Here is a 14,053-nt window from a genome sequence, read left to right on the forward strand (position 1 = left end):
AGGCTGTAATTGACTGCAAAGGATTTGCAACCAAATATTAAAAAGTGAAAGTTTGATGGATGATTGTTAATCTGTCCCATTACTTTTGGTCCCTTACAAAGTCGGAGGCACATATACAAACTGTTGTAATTCCTACACCATTCACCTGATTTGGATGTAAATACCCTCAAATTAAAGCTGAAAGTCTGCAGTTAAAGCACATCTTGTTCGTTTCATTTCAAATCCATTGTGGTGGTGTATATAGCCAAAAATATTACAATTGTGTCAATGTCCCAATATTTAAGGACCTGACTGTATGTATGTATATATTGTGAGCTATAATTGGTATTAGTGTCACAACAACACTGCACTACAGCTGTGTCAAGGGGATTGAGCAAGTTAAGAGGAGTGAAGAGATCAGAGAACAGGCCCGCTTTAAATCAGCAGCTCCACCTTGAGTTATTGCTACATTCAGTTTTGGGAATTGGTTTGGGGCTAACAGGAGGGGTCTGTTCTGTTTTCTCTAAGTCCAGGCTGATGTTATCTTCACTAGGAGTAGTGTTTCTAACCCTGACAGTTTTCCCTACTAAATGTTTCCACCTCTTCAGCATTTCTGCAGTAGAAATCCCATCTACCTCATCTTTAGGTACTCCTGCCTTTAATAGGTCCACCCACATTTGTTTCCTAGAAATAACTAGCCTGGTTTTCTCTTTACCTCCTGTCTTCTCTACTCTACTCTTCTCTACTCTGGCTTAAAAGGGTAGTGGCTTCATGAATCTTGCTGTTTAATCCCAGGCCTCCCAACAAGGACAATAATGGAGCCCTGAGATTAAATGCCGCAGACTTTATCAGCTTAGAGTGCAGAGCAGACCTAAAGGGTTCCATATCTGGACCCATCCATTTTGGAAACGTATTTAATCCGGTTATACAACCCATCTCACGTAAACTGGAAATACCCTCTCCTATTGCTCTCCATGAGTAGGTATTTTCCAGGTCAGTAGGACTAGCGTATACTCGGACTATACCATCTCTCACGAGGTCTAACAGTGAAAAATTCACGCTAAACTCTCGGGCTTTTCGCATTGCCTGACGCAATTGTGGATCATGGGTTAACACTCCCATAGTCACTGCTTCCTTACCTGACAAAACAACACTGTCCGCCCCTTCATCCCATAAGCGTAGGAGCCAGGTCGATAGGGGCTCCCCAGACCTTTGTTTGTATTGTTTTGCCAGCTCATGGAGTTCAGTTTGTGTAAACTCCCGTACTTCTTCAAATTCAACATCTCTGGGGTTGCGATAATGCACCTCCCCATCTGGCATATCCTCTCTATCATGTTGCCATTTCCTATGCTTAGTAATGAGAGGTCTGGCATACTTTTTCTTTCGTACTAGCAGTTCATCATGCAAAATATCAAACTCTATCTCCTCATCCTCACTATCATTTGAGGAAAGCACATCCTCACAATCCCAATTTTGGGATGTGACAATGGCACGTACCCTGGCTTTACTAACAGGTTTACGGCCCTTCCTTTTCCTTAAGGCATTCATTGATTTGGTCATGAGGGCAAATCATCAGCCCGACTAGCAGTTGAACGCACACACTCTGAAGCAACTGCTAGCTGGTCTTTTATTACCTTAACTTCTGCCTCTGCCTTCTCCCTTCTCTGTGATTCAGTGTAAATAGCATTAAGGAAATACCAGCCCACTGTGAACACTGTCCTCTTCTCTTTTTTACTTAAATCCAACCCCTTAAGACTAAAATCTACAAAATGATCTGAGACTTTATCACCCCAAGTCAGCTTCAAGGGAGAAGCATTTTTCACAAATTCTTTAGCAAGAGGCTCCCACTCATTGTCTCTTGCCCAGATAGGTAAGCTGCACACTTCCTTCTGGCCACCAGAACCCTCTGTAGCCTTGCTTTTCCTAAACAGCTTGCGCAGCATTTTAACTAGCACAAGCTACACAACACACTACAGAAAAACAGGTCAGCTTCAATTAAATTATAGCACAGATTGAGGCACGAGCCCCCAAATGTTATGCTTGCATCTATCTAGCAAGGTTACTCTGTGGTATAAGCAAGGAAGCTGAGATTTCTGCAGTGTGTATATTGTGCTTTTACTATACAAAGATGCTGTACATACAAAACTATTACAATCTTAGGAATACAATACAAGACTGACAGATATCTATAACAAGCAAAAATGCCTAGCAAATGAACAGCCTATGGTCTAACAGTACAAATACACTTAAAAGTTACTTATCTTCTGTTACTGTATGTTCGTGATCTCCATTGGCAACGATGCTTCTTGGACACCAGGCAGTGTTCTTGTATCATGAGTGGCGGCTTCTGATCTTCAAAGCATGATGGTGTGTGTCTGTGTCTCCCTACTCACCCCTTTTATGTGTCAGGCTGTTTGCCATAGTTACCAAACAACAGAAAACATGCCTGTTTACTGTAGCTGTAGAAACAATGGACTGTTGAAAACTGTATCTACGTACCCATTGTCTAATCAGGCCAACACCTGACAGTAATCTAACAGTCATTCTTTCAGTTTGAGAGCTGAAAGAACCTCAGAAAAGTAAATTTTTTACTTGTTTACTATAGCTATAGAGACAATAACCTGTTAATTGAACTGTCAATTGAATACAACAATGATATTTACCCCCATTGTATAAAACAGCATTTGTTTGAGAAATCTACTCAAGCAACCACTATTGTGTAATGTTATGTCCCATGTATCCTAAGTCTGATTAATAAAAAAAAATCATATTGTAGCAAACGCAACACAAGAACAGGCGGGAGGGATGAGCATTCCACATATTAAGGCGCCATCGGGACAATTGATTCACACCCCAGACGGGATCAACCAATGCTTTGTGAAGTTTTACAAATCCCTGTACACCTCCAGGACAGACTACAGTAGGGGAGACCTCACGACGTTCCTGGACGATATAGACATACCGACCCTTACGGTATCATACCGTAACAAACTAGATGCCCCTATGCAGACTGGAAAAACCCTGGGCCCTGATGGAATCCCGGTGGAATTTTATAAGCAATACGCCGCGGAACTTGCTGGTAGACTCCATACCTTATTCGCTGAGTCAACGTGCCTCGAGAGACTTCCTGACACCATGAGTGAAGCGATTATTGTTGTAATCCCCAAACCAGGGAAAGACCCCACCTTATGTTCATCATATCGCCCCATGTCACTCCTAAATGTGGATGCAAAAATTTTGGCAAAGATCGTGGCCAACAGGCTTAACTTAGTCATCACGGCCCTCATCCAGAGAGACCAGAGGGGCTTCATGCCGGGCAGAGGGACCGATTTTAATATCAGACGCCTTCTGACCCACATAGATGGAGCAGCGATGGACGTGATGGGAGTGGTGGCCTCGCTCGACGTGGAGAAAGCTTTCCACTCCATCGAGTGGGGCTACCTATGGGAGGTGCTCTCGCGATTCAGGGTCGAACCGGGTTTCACAAAATGGTTACGCATGTTATACCATGGCCCATCAGCTAGAATCCACACTATCGGCTGCCTCTCGGCAAAGTTCCAATTGGCTCGGGGTACGAGACAGGGATGTCCCATCTCTCCGGGTTCGTTTGCCCTCGCAATGGAGCCCTTGGCTATATTGCTGAGGGCGGACCCTGAGGTTAGAGGAATACGGGTGGGCCCTATAGAGGAAAAACTGTCGCTATATGCGGATGATGCCCTGCTCTATTTGACTGACGCAACGTCCTCACTGCCGATAGCACTGGGAACTAATTAACAGATTCGGCCGATACTCGGGGATCGGTATCATTTGGGACAAATCGGTTCTCTTTCCGCTCGGGTCCTCCACCCCTCGAATCCCACACCCACAGCTTAAATGGGTTGACAGTTTCACTTATTTGGGGATCAAAATCAGCAGTAAAGTACAAGACTATATGGATAACAATCTAAGGCCCCTCATGACACAATTAGTGGCTAAATGTTCTGCTTGGCGTTCCCTCCCCTTGACCCCAGTGGGGAGAGTCAACATATTAAAAATGATCTATCTCCCTAAGTACTTGTATTTTTTCAGAAACACTCCCACACATATTTCTAGAACTTTCTTTCGGAGTATGGAAAGCCAGCTGATATCCTTTGTCTGGGCTGGGAGACCCCCTAGAATGGCCAAACAGATACTATACCTACCACTATCGGGGGGGAACCTGGCACTCCCGAACGTTCATCTTTATTATTGGGAGGATGTCCTGGTCACGGTTCGGTGGTGGTTCTCCCAGACAAAACCCAGCGGTTAATTTGGAGGCGGCTATCCTGGGCTCTTTTGCAGCTCTGAGTAACCTCCCTTTTCGCGGACTTAGGGCTAGCTCAGCTATGACCACCCTGATGAGTCTCTTTTCGTTTCAGATATCGGCAGCTGCAACATGCCTTTGTGGCTCAATTCTCCACCCCCCTCATTTTAGAATCAGACTCCATCGAACGTCTCTTTATCTCTAGTGTTATGGGGAGGCCTCTTTCGACCTTATACCTTTATCTTACAGTGGAACATGACACCAAAATAACTAAAACTTGGGAAAAGTGGAGGGAGGATATTCCATCCCTGGATGAGGATGAGTGGGAGGAATGCCTGACCTCATACATTCCCTCAATGATTGCTGCAAAGAACAGGTTCATACAATTTAAGTTCTTACATAGGGCCTACTTTACCCCGCAGAAATTGACGCGCATTTACCCTTTCAGAGACCCTAATTGTCAAAGATGCAAACAGGCAGTGGGCACGTTCTGGCATATGGTCTGGTCCTGCCCCAAACTCCAACCATACTGGATAACAGTGGCCTCTACACTCAGTGAAGTGACAGGAATGACCCTACGAGTTGACCCACAAACATTATTATTAAGTCATTTGGAAGACGTAGAAGGGGATAGATATTGCAAACTGTGCATTACCTTCTCACTATATTATGCCAGGTGTGAAATTTTATTGCAATGGAAGATGGAAAATCCCCCCACTCAGGCCTTGTGGTGGAAAACGGTGAATTCGGTACTCCCCTTGTACAGGTTGACTTATGAGAGCAGACAGTGTCCACGAAAGTATGACAAAATTTGGTCCTCGTGGCTAGACGCTCCTGACAGTCTTGACCCACCCTCCCCCCAACGGTTATGAAACTCCATCTTACCATAGGTCTCTGCCTTCCTTCTACCAGCCGGCGATGCAACCCCCCAGTCTTTCCTACACTCCCCTTCTGATTACCCTTCCGCCTGGATGTACCTGTTCCTTCCTTCCCGGCAGGTAAAGCCCAGGGGCCGAATGGCCTGCCCCTGGAATGGCCTAGAGCCCACACTGAATTGCTTGCCCCTAGATTGGCAAAGCTGTTCCAAACCTGTTTACAAATGGGTTCTCTACCTCCCTCCATGAGAGAAGCACATATCATTCTTATCCCAAAGCCCAATAAGGATCCTAAGTTGTGTGCCTCCTACAGGCCAATTGCACTCCTTAATTGCGATCTAAAGATACTTACTAAAGTACTGGCCACTAGACTAAATAAAGTTATAAAATCCCTTGTTGACTCTGATCAAACGGGCTTTATGTCCGGTAGGTCCACGGACATCAATATACGCAGATTATTTGCTAATATTCATGCCCCACGCACCAACCAGGGTACCAGAACTATTGCCTCCCTGGATATGGAAAAGGCATTTGATACGGCGGAGTGGGTGTATCTTTGGGAGGTGCTGCGAAGAATGGGATTCCCATTAAAATGCATTGATTGGATACATACGTTATACACTGGCCCCTTGGCAAGCATTAGGCTAAATGGATCTTGCTCCATTTCCCCTGTAGAGGGGCACCAGACAGGGATGCCCTCTCTCCCCGGCCCTCTTGGCCCTGGCCATGGAGCCCATTACTGAGGCTCTCAGGTGCTCAGCTGAGGTCCGTGATCTCCGGGTGGGATGGTTGGAGGAGAGAGTGGCTCTCTACGCAGATGATCTGCTCCTTTTTCTTTTCAATCTTAGTTTATTTCAGAAAAAAAAGATAAAAAAAATACAAATGGAAATATAACAGAGAGAAAAAGTTTGCTACATTGAATTCTTACATCACGTGAATACATGAATTGTGCATAAAAGAAGAAAATAATGATACACAACTATACCATATATTAGCATCTGTATATAGTTTGACATAAAGTCTCTGGTTAAACAACGAAATATCCCATTGTAAACAAAGGTCTTTAGACACATGGGCAGTGTGTTATATGCGTGGGATCCAATATATGGTTACTCATGTGGTTTTGCGTATTGGTAGTATCGGAGGGATCTCCCCCTACATGATAAGCTGTCGGGACCTTTTTTGCTCACTTATATAAAGTAATTTTGTCGTTAAACTAATCTAGGTATATGGCCTTTGTTCATATACTAAGAAAACCTAGTTCAAAACAGAGAGAGAAATATATTAAAGAAGGGACGAGAGAATCACTGCGAGAAAAGGTAAAGGATGATGAAAAAAGTGGGGAGCACCCCAGCATGGCTAGCCAGTAGATGATAATGGGGCATCTCTGACCCATACAGAAAAGTCGTGGGAATAACGAAACATTGCCCACGCGGTCCAGGTGATGGAAAATTGTTCCTCCTTCCCCATTTCCTGCGCCAACAGACGTTCCAGATCTCTAATCTGATCCATCTCCACAGCCCAGTCGCCCAAAGAGGGTACCACTATTGTTCTCCAGTGACGGGGAATCACTGTCCTGACTGCGGCTAAAAAGTGGCGCAATATATCTTTTTTAATTGTTTTGAGGGGGCCCGGGAGCAGAGATAGTAGGGCTATCTCTGGAGTAGGTTTAATTGAGGTCGCCATCAGCCTGCTGTATAGATCAAAGACCTTTTGCCAAAGTTTCCTGATTGGAGGACATTCCCACCAGATGTGGAGCATTGTCCCTCTAGAGGACATGCACCGCCAGCAGGTATCTGACAAGGATGGATTGAACCGTTGGATAGTCGCTGGGCATCTGTACCACCTCGTTAGTAGCTTAAATCCTTTTTCTTGGGACTTAGTCGCTAAGGAAATCCTGTGTGTCAGAACAAAGCTTTTTTGCCAATCAGCAGGGGAGATGGAGTGTTGTAAATCTGTTTCCCATTTCTGCGTATATGTTGGAAGGTCTGGGGCAGATATGTTAAGTAGTATGGAGTATAGCAATGATACTACATGGGCGGGCGGGTCTGATTGTAAAAGTAGTTCGTCAAAGTCTGATGGGTCCGCCAGGATCTCAGAGATGGAGGAGAAAGTACGTACATATGACATTAATTGACCCCTCTGTATCCACATTGTTGGGGGCCCACTGTTCGTCTGGGGGGGTATGTCTGTTCTCAGAGATGGGTCAGCTCGTAAAACCTGCGCTAAGCGTCTATGACTATCCTTATTCCATGGTCCAAATCTATTACTGTGAACTGCCAGGGGGAAAGCCGGAGTTCCAAAGAGAGGTGTCATTGGGCCCTGTTGTAGTTTAGGGCCCAGGTAAAATCAGATGATCCCAAATCCGAAGGGTTTGCCGAGTAAGAGCAGTGGAGGATGAATTGTCTTTACGCTGTGCCGTAGGAGTCCACGGCAGGGCGCAAAGATCACCCTCATTGAGATGCCCCTCCAGTTGGACCCATAACTTGGAGGAGGAGTGGTGAAACCAGTCTACTATACGTGTGAGTACCGCCGCCTTATGATACGTAGAAGCATCCGGGACCCCCGCTCCCCCCCGGATCTTCGGGAGGGTCATTGTGTCATATTTTATCCTGGGGTGGTTTCCCTTCCATATGGATTTTGAAAAAATCTGTCGAAGCTTTTGAAAGAACGAGGTGGGAATATATATGGGGATGGTTTGAAAAAGATATAGGAATCTAGGGAGAACATCCATCTTCAAGACATTTACCCTACCCAACCAAGAGAGCTGTTTAGAAGGGTATGAGCCAGATCTGTTTGTGTTCTGATAAGTAGAGGGGTAAAGTTACTGGAAAATAGTTGGGATGCGTCTGTTGGAATATGGATTCCCAGATACCGAATAGTAGTAGAGCTTGTCTTAAAGGGGAAGGAGGCTGAGAGCTGTTGGAGAGCCGTTTTTGGAAGTGATATGTTGAGAATTTCTGACTTACTATGATTGACTTTAAAGTTACTAACATTTCCATATCTCCTAAATTCTTGCATAATAGCAGGCAGGGAAACTTGCGGTTGGGTGACAAACATGAGCAGGTCATCTGCAAATAAAGCCATTTTGGTATGTATAGGGCCTATATTGATACCATGGATAGCCGGATTGTTTCTAATGGCAATGGCCAAATGTTCCATAACTAGAACATAGAGAATGGGGGATAAGGGGCACCCCTGTCTCGTTCCATTGTGGATAGTAAATTTTGGAGATAGGGAACCGTTTAGTCTAATCCTAGCGGAGGGCGTTGTATAGAGGGACATTATTCTGGAGATCATGTTCCAGCCTAGGCTTAACTGCTGTAGGGCTAGGCGAAGGAATTGCCAGTCGACACGGTCAAACGCTTTCTCTGCGTCAACCGTAAGGAGGCACAATGGGACATTATGTGTCCGAGCATAATCCGTAATGAGAAGTGTTTTCAGGGTGTTATCCCTCGCCTCTCTTCCACTCACAAAGCCCACCTGATCTATGTGTATTAAGCGGGGTAATAATGGTTGTAGTCTATTAGCTAGCACCTTCGCGTACATCTTTAGATCTACTCCTATCAGCGATGTGGGTCGGTAATTAGCACAAATAGTCGGGTCTTTGTCTGGTTTTGGAATGAGGGTGATATGAGCCTCTAGTGTTTGCGGCGGGAATACTGAGCCCTCAGATATGGAGTTAAACACTTTTGTTAAGAAGGGGGTAAGGAGGGGGGCAAATTGTTTGTAGAATTTTGGGATGAAGCCATCAGGGCCCGGGCTTTTTCCAGATGGGGTAGATGCAATGGCGCGAGCTACCTCATCTTCCGATATTGGATCCTCAAGGTCCTCTATCGTTGCATCATCTAAAGTAGGAAGTGCAGTTTGTGCAATATATGAGGCCTGTGTTTCTGTTGTACTGGATGTAGATTCATTGGGGTTTGTTAAAGGTATGCTATATAGGGATTGGTAGAAGTCTCGGAATACCTGTCCCATCTCGGCTGGCGCTGAGACAGTCTTCCCGGTCCTGTCTTGAATGTGAGGTATAAAGGTGTTAGATTGTTTGGAATGTAGGGTGCGAGCTAGCGATCTACCACATTTATCTTTAAATTTGTATTGGTGAAAGGCTAGTTTGTTCGCAAATGTACGTGCTGACGCTTCGTATAGTTCCTTAAGCTGAGTGCGAGCGGTAGAAACCTCCGCAAGCACCTCCGCCGTGGGGGAATGCTTATGAGTAGTCTCAAGCATTTTAAGTTTGTGTATCGCCGTAGTTATTGCAGCTGAGCGTTCTTTTTTCAGGCGAGCGCCCAATTGCATAAATCTACCCCGCAAGACTGCCTTTAATGCCTCCCATTGAATCGGTGGTGAAGTGTTGTCAGAGCTGTGGTCCGCAAAAAAGTTTGTTATAGTCTCTGCTATCTGTGCGTCGAAGCCTGGTTCAGTTAGTATTGAGTCATTTAACCTCCAGGTCCATTCTTTTATTGGGGTAGAAGGGGCCGCAAGCGTCAAGGATATTGGTGAGTGGTCGGACCAAACAATAGGATCTAGTTCACATTTTGGGGACCAGTCTAAGCAGCCGTGGTCTATTAAAAAGTAATCTAGACGGCTGTAGGAATGATGCACGCTGGAGAAGTGTGTGTAGTTTCGATATTCTGGATATAGTATCCGCCATACATCAACAAGATGCATGCTATATATGGCACGTTTTAGAGCCCGTAGTTTAGGGAAGGAAACAGAGGAACGGGACGTTGAGGAATCCAATAATGGATCCAGGGGAGTATTAAAGTCCCCTCCAAGTATGAGTTTACCCTCAGCAAAATCTGCCAGAGTCTTTAAATATTACAAGGCTGATGGGACTTGGTGTGTGTTAGGTAAATAAATATTGGCTATTGTAAATTTAGTCCCCCAGAGGGATATCTTTACAAAGATGTATCTGCCCTGTGGGTCTGTCATATAGTCAAGCAATTCAATAGGGAGTGTTTTGTGAAATGCAATAGATACTCCCTTAGATTTTTGTGTCGGGTTGGTACTGTGGAACCACTTATTAAAGTATCTGTTGGAGCAGGAAGGGGTGGAATCAGACTGGAAGTGGGTCTCCTGCAGCAAGAGCACGTTAACCTGTCTTTTGTGCATCTGGTATAGAATTTGCCCACGTTTGGAGGCAATGTTAAGCCCATTTACATTATATGAACAAAATTTCACCTGTGGGTGTGAGGTCACCATGTGAGCCATGCTGGAGTGCTATAGGTTATAGAAAAAAAAAAAGGGGGAGGAAGGTTTGCAGAATGGAGAGCAGTACTGAGCAAAATAATAAAAAAGTGAATACGTAAGTGTGGGGAGGGGGAGAAAGGAATAGGGCAATTTGGTAAGAATAAAGATAAGAGAAGGAGAAACACAAAACAAGAACAAAAAACACAAAAGGATAAAGCAAGGTGTAAAGGAAAAGACACCTACTAATATGTGTCTGAGGTACTAATGTGTCTGCTAACGCAAAACACTGCGTGGAATATCACGCGCTAGGCACAAACAGTGCCCGTCCTATCTTGGGGGGGAGGTCGAGACGAATGGACCTGAGTCGTGGTCCAGACAGCAAATCAGGCAAATAAAAATGATATGTCGCACACTGAACATTTGATCCATTTGTGAAGCAAGCGACAACTTTTTCCTATAGGAAAAAGGATAGTATCTTCTGGGTGGGATTGAAATGGCTCCCACTGCAACACAGAAGTACATGGGTGGGGTGAGGGACTGTAAACTAAGCCTTGCTATGTTTGTTATTCCCCTTCTGGTACATAGCCTCTATTCCTAAATCTCATCAGATATATAAGGCCAGTTGGTTAAGACTCGTGAATGTGTTTGTCTTTACCTATTCACCAAAATAATAAAAACCCATTCCTATGAAATACTTTTGATGATAACAGTTGGGAACAGCCAACTAAATTTGTGGATAAGATTCAGGCATTTAGCCCAGGGGCACATAGCTAGAACACTTATATTAGTTCCTGTGTGTAGAAAGATTATTCAGCCAAACCCACCATATACATATATATAGGGCAGGGGGGGGGGCGGAGGACCCGCCCACGGACGCCACCGACCACCCGTGGGTGGCACCCTAAGACCTGTATCTTGCGAAGCAGAGATTAAGTAAAACCGGTGGTCAAAGTCCCCCAGAGCGGTATCCCCCACCCCCACCACCAACCCCCCATCACATACAACACAGGGGGGGGTGAGAGAGAACAATTTGAAATGGAACATAAAAACATAGAAAAAACGATTTAGTGCATATTGGCATTACCTGGCGCCCGTCACAGTGAGGGTCACAGAGTGACTATTGCCTATGCTCTCCCCCGAACCCCAGCCAGTTATTAAATCGGCAAAGAGCAGGGAAAGAGCTAGTATTTCCAAGTCCTATACTTACAAAACCTCTTACCAAGACTACTAGAGAGCTCCGGTTTTAAAGAAGAGGAAAGATACAGTCTGAGGGTCAGATATAAACATGACTCCAGAAATATGGCAAGACCACCGGGACCCCTCTGTAGAATAGAAGACAGGTCGAGGTGATACAAGACATCAGTTCCCAGCAAGCTGTTGTATCAATCTTCTGGGGAGGTAGGTCCCCTGATCCCCGGGCCGGAGGAGGCTGATCTAGACCTAAGACGTCTACGGCGCTGTGGGAGTGAACCAAGTCCCATCTGTCGTACTCGATCGTCCGGAGGATCCAGCCAGTTTAAGACATCTACTGGTTCTTGCTCGATAAAGAGGAAAAAGTCCGGCAGTTGATCTGGGTCTGATAGCGTGAACCTGCTTGCTCCTCTGGTCACCTTGATGCTGAAGGGGTGTCCCCATGTGTATGAAGCTCCGGCTTGTCGTATAAGGTCGAGGAGAGGACGCACCACACGACGCATGTACAGCGTATTGCGAGACAGGTCCGGGTACAGGTGTATAGGGGCTCCAAAAAAGTCTAATGAACCCAGGCTCCAAGCCTTTCGCATGATCTCTTCCTTCAAGGTGAAGTAGTGGACCTGACAAAGAACATCTCGGGGGCGACCATCTCGTGCCCCCTCCGGACCTCCCACTCTGTGAACACAGTCTATTTCAATTGGTGATGTTGCCTCCCTCCCCAGTACTTTATTGAGGATAGCTATGACAGTGGGTTTCAACTCTGTTCCAGATGTTGCCTCCGCAATGCCTTGCAGTCTAATGTTATTTCGGCGACTGCGATTTTCGCTGTCTTCTATGCGGAGTTGCTGATGGCGTAGGCGACGGAGGTGAGTCGCGTTTGAGGTTTCAAGTGCTGTTATACGTGCTTCATGGTCATCTTGAGCATTGGTTAAGACTGACACTGCTTCCTCATTTGCTGTGACTTGTTGTCTAAGAGCATTTAGCTCCATGTGAAGGGATTCTTCCATTTTGCTTGCCCATGATTCAAAATCCATTCTGAAGGCAGAAAGGAGGGCTGTAGCTTCCGTTCTGATGGGCTCTCCTGACAGGGGATGTGTGGCTGACTGAGATTCCCTAACGCCTGTGTCTAGTGGTGCGACTGAGCTCACCGATGAGGCTGAGGGTTCTCCACGGGGCCTTTGAGTCTCGAATTATTATCTTCCACTGTGCCGGCTGAAGTGGTATGTGGAGGTTTGGTCTTTCCTGTGGTACGGCCAGGCGCCATCTTGTCTTTGGGGGTCCGAGGATCGTTGGGCGCCGTTCTAAGAAGATATCTTTGTATGGTGCCTTGATGAGGGTCAGTGAGTTCTGAGATGTGTGAGCCAGTTGTCGCCATGTGTGTCTCGGGTGCGCTATGCTGTAAACATAGCCTGTCGTTGTCGGGGTGGCACGGTACTCAGGGATGGGTGTCCTCAGCCATCCATACTTAGGATCTCACTAACTGGGCCAAATTTCCAGGGGGGTGAGGGGGGGGCTGGAGGGTAGAGGCAGAAGACCAGGTAATGTCCAGAGACCCTCTGGACCCAGATTATGGCACAGGGAGAGCAGCTCTGTTGAAGGGGAGTAAAGTACCTGAGTCTGGAGGCTCTGTCCGGGCTAGTAGGCCTCAAGATGGCGGCGGCAGTCCTCCAGGAGCGGCCTCTGTGTTCTACCCCCTCATCCTGCAGCACCTTCCCAGGGATGCCCGGCCTCTTTATGCAGCGGTCCGCTGTCTCTCCGTCTGCGGATCGCGGAGCCGGAGGTCGGGGATGTAGAAAGTATAATAGGCCCCAAGATGGCGGCGGCCGCGGCCTCCAAGAGCGGCTCCTGTGAGCCTCCTTATATCTATTTAGGCCCCCTCACCTTGCAGCATCTTCCCAGGAATGTCCGGCTTCCCTTGTGTGGCGATCCGCTTCCTCTTCGCCCGCGAATCACGGCACCGGAGGCCGGGAGTGTAGGAGGCACAGTAGGCCTCAAGATGGCGGCGGCCTGTAGCAGCTGTAGGCCCGGCCGCGGGCCCGAGGACTCCTAAGCGGCTCGTCAGAGAAAGTAATCCCCCCTGGGAATTAAGCAGGTGTCTCCTGGGGATGGCTGGGGAGAGTTTCTATGCTCTCCTGTCTCTAGAACCCTTCGAATGGCTGTGGATAACAGCTAGCTAGACGGAGCTCCTCTGGAGCACGTCCTTCTCGTTCTCCGGTTGGCCACGCCCCCCCTGCTCCTTTTTCTAAATGATACTGGGGCCTCTCTGCAGGGCTCCCTCAAAATCATGGATACCTTCTCCACCTTCACAGGTCTGAGAGTGAATTGGCACAAATCCCAGCTCTTCCCAGTGGATGAGGAGGTTAGATCCTCCTCACCCCCCTCTCTCCCGCTGCAATGGGTTGACCATTTTACCTATTTGGATATAGTCATCTCAAAACAGAGTGGGGACTTTGTGCGGCTCAATCTTGACCCTGAGTTGACTGGAGTAAGAACCAAACTGAAGGTATGGAGCAACCTACCCCTTTCCCTCATT

This window comes from Aquarana catesbeiana, linkage group LG06 (genome assembly GCF_042186555.1).
Source record: "Aquarana catesbeiana isolate 2022-GZ linkage group LG06, ASM4218655v1, whole genome shotgun sequence".
In the NCBI taxonomy this organism is placed as follows: Eukaryota; Metazoa; Chordata; class Amphibia; order Anura; family Ranidae; genus Aquarana; species Aquarana catesbeiana.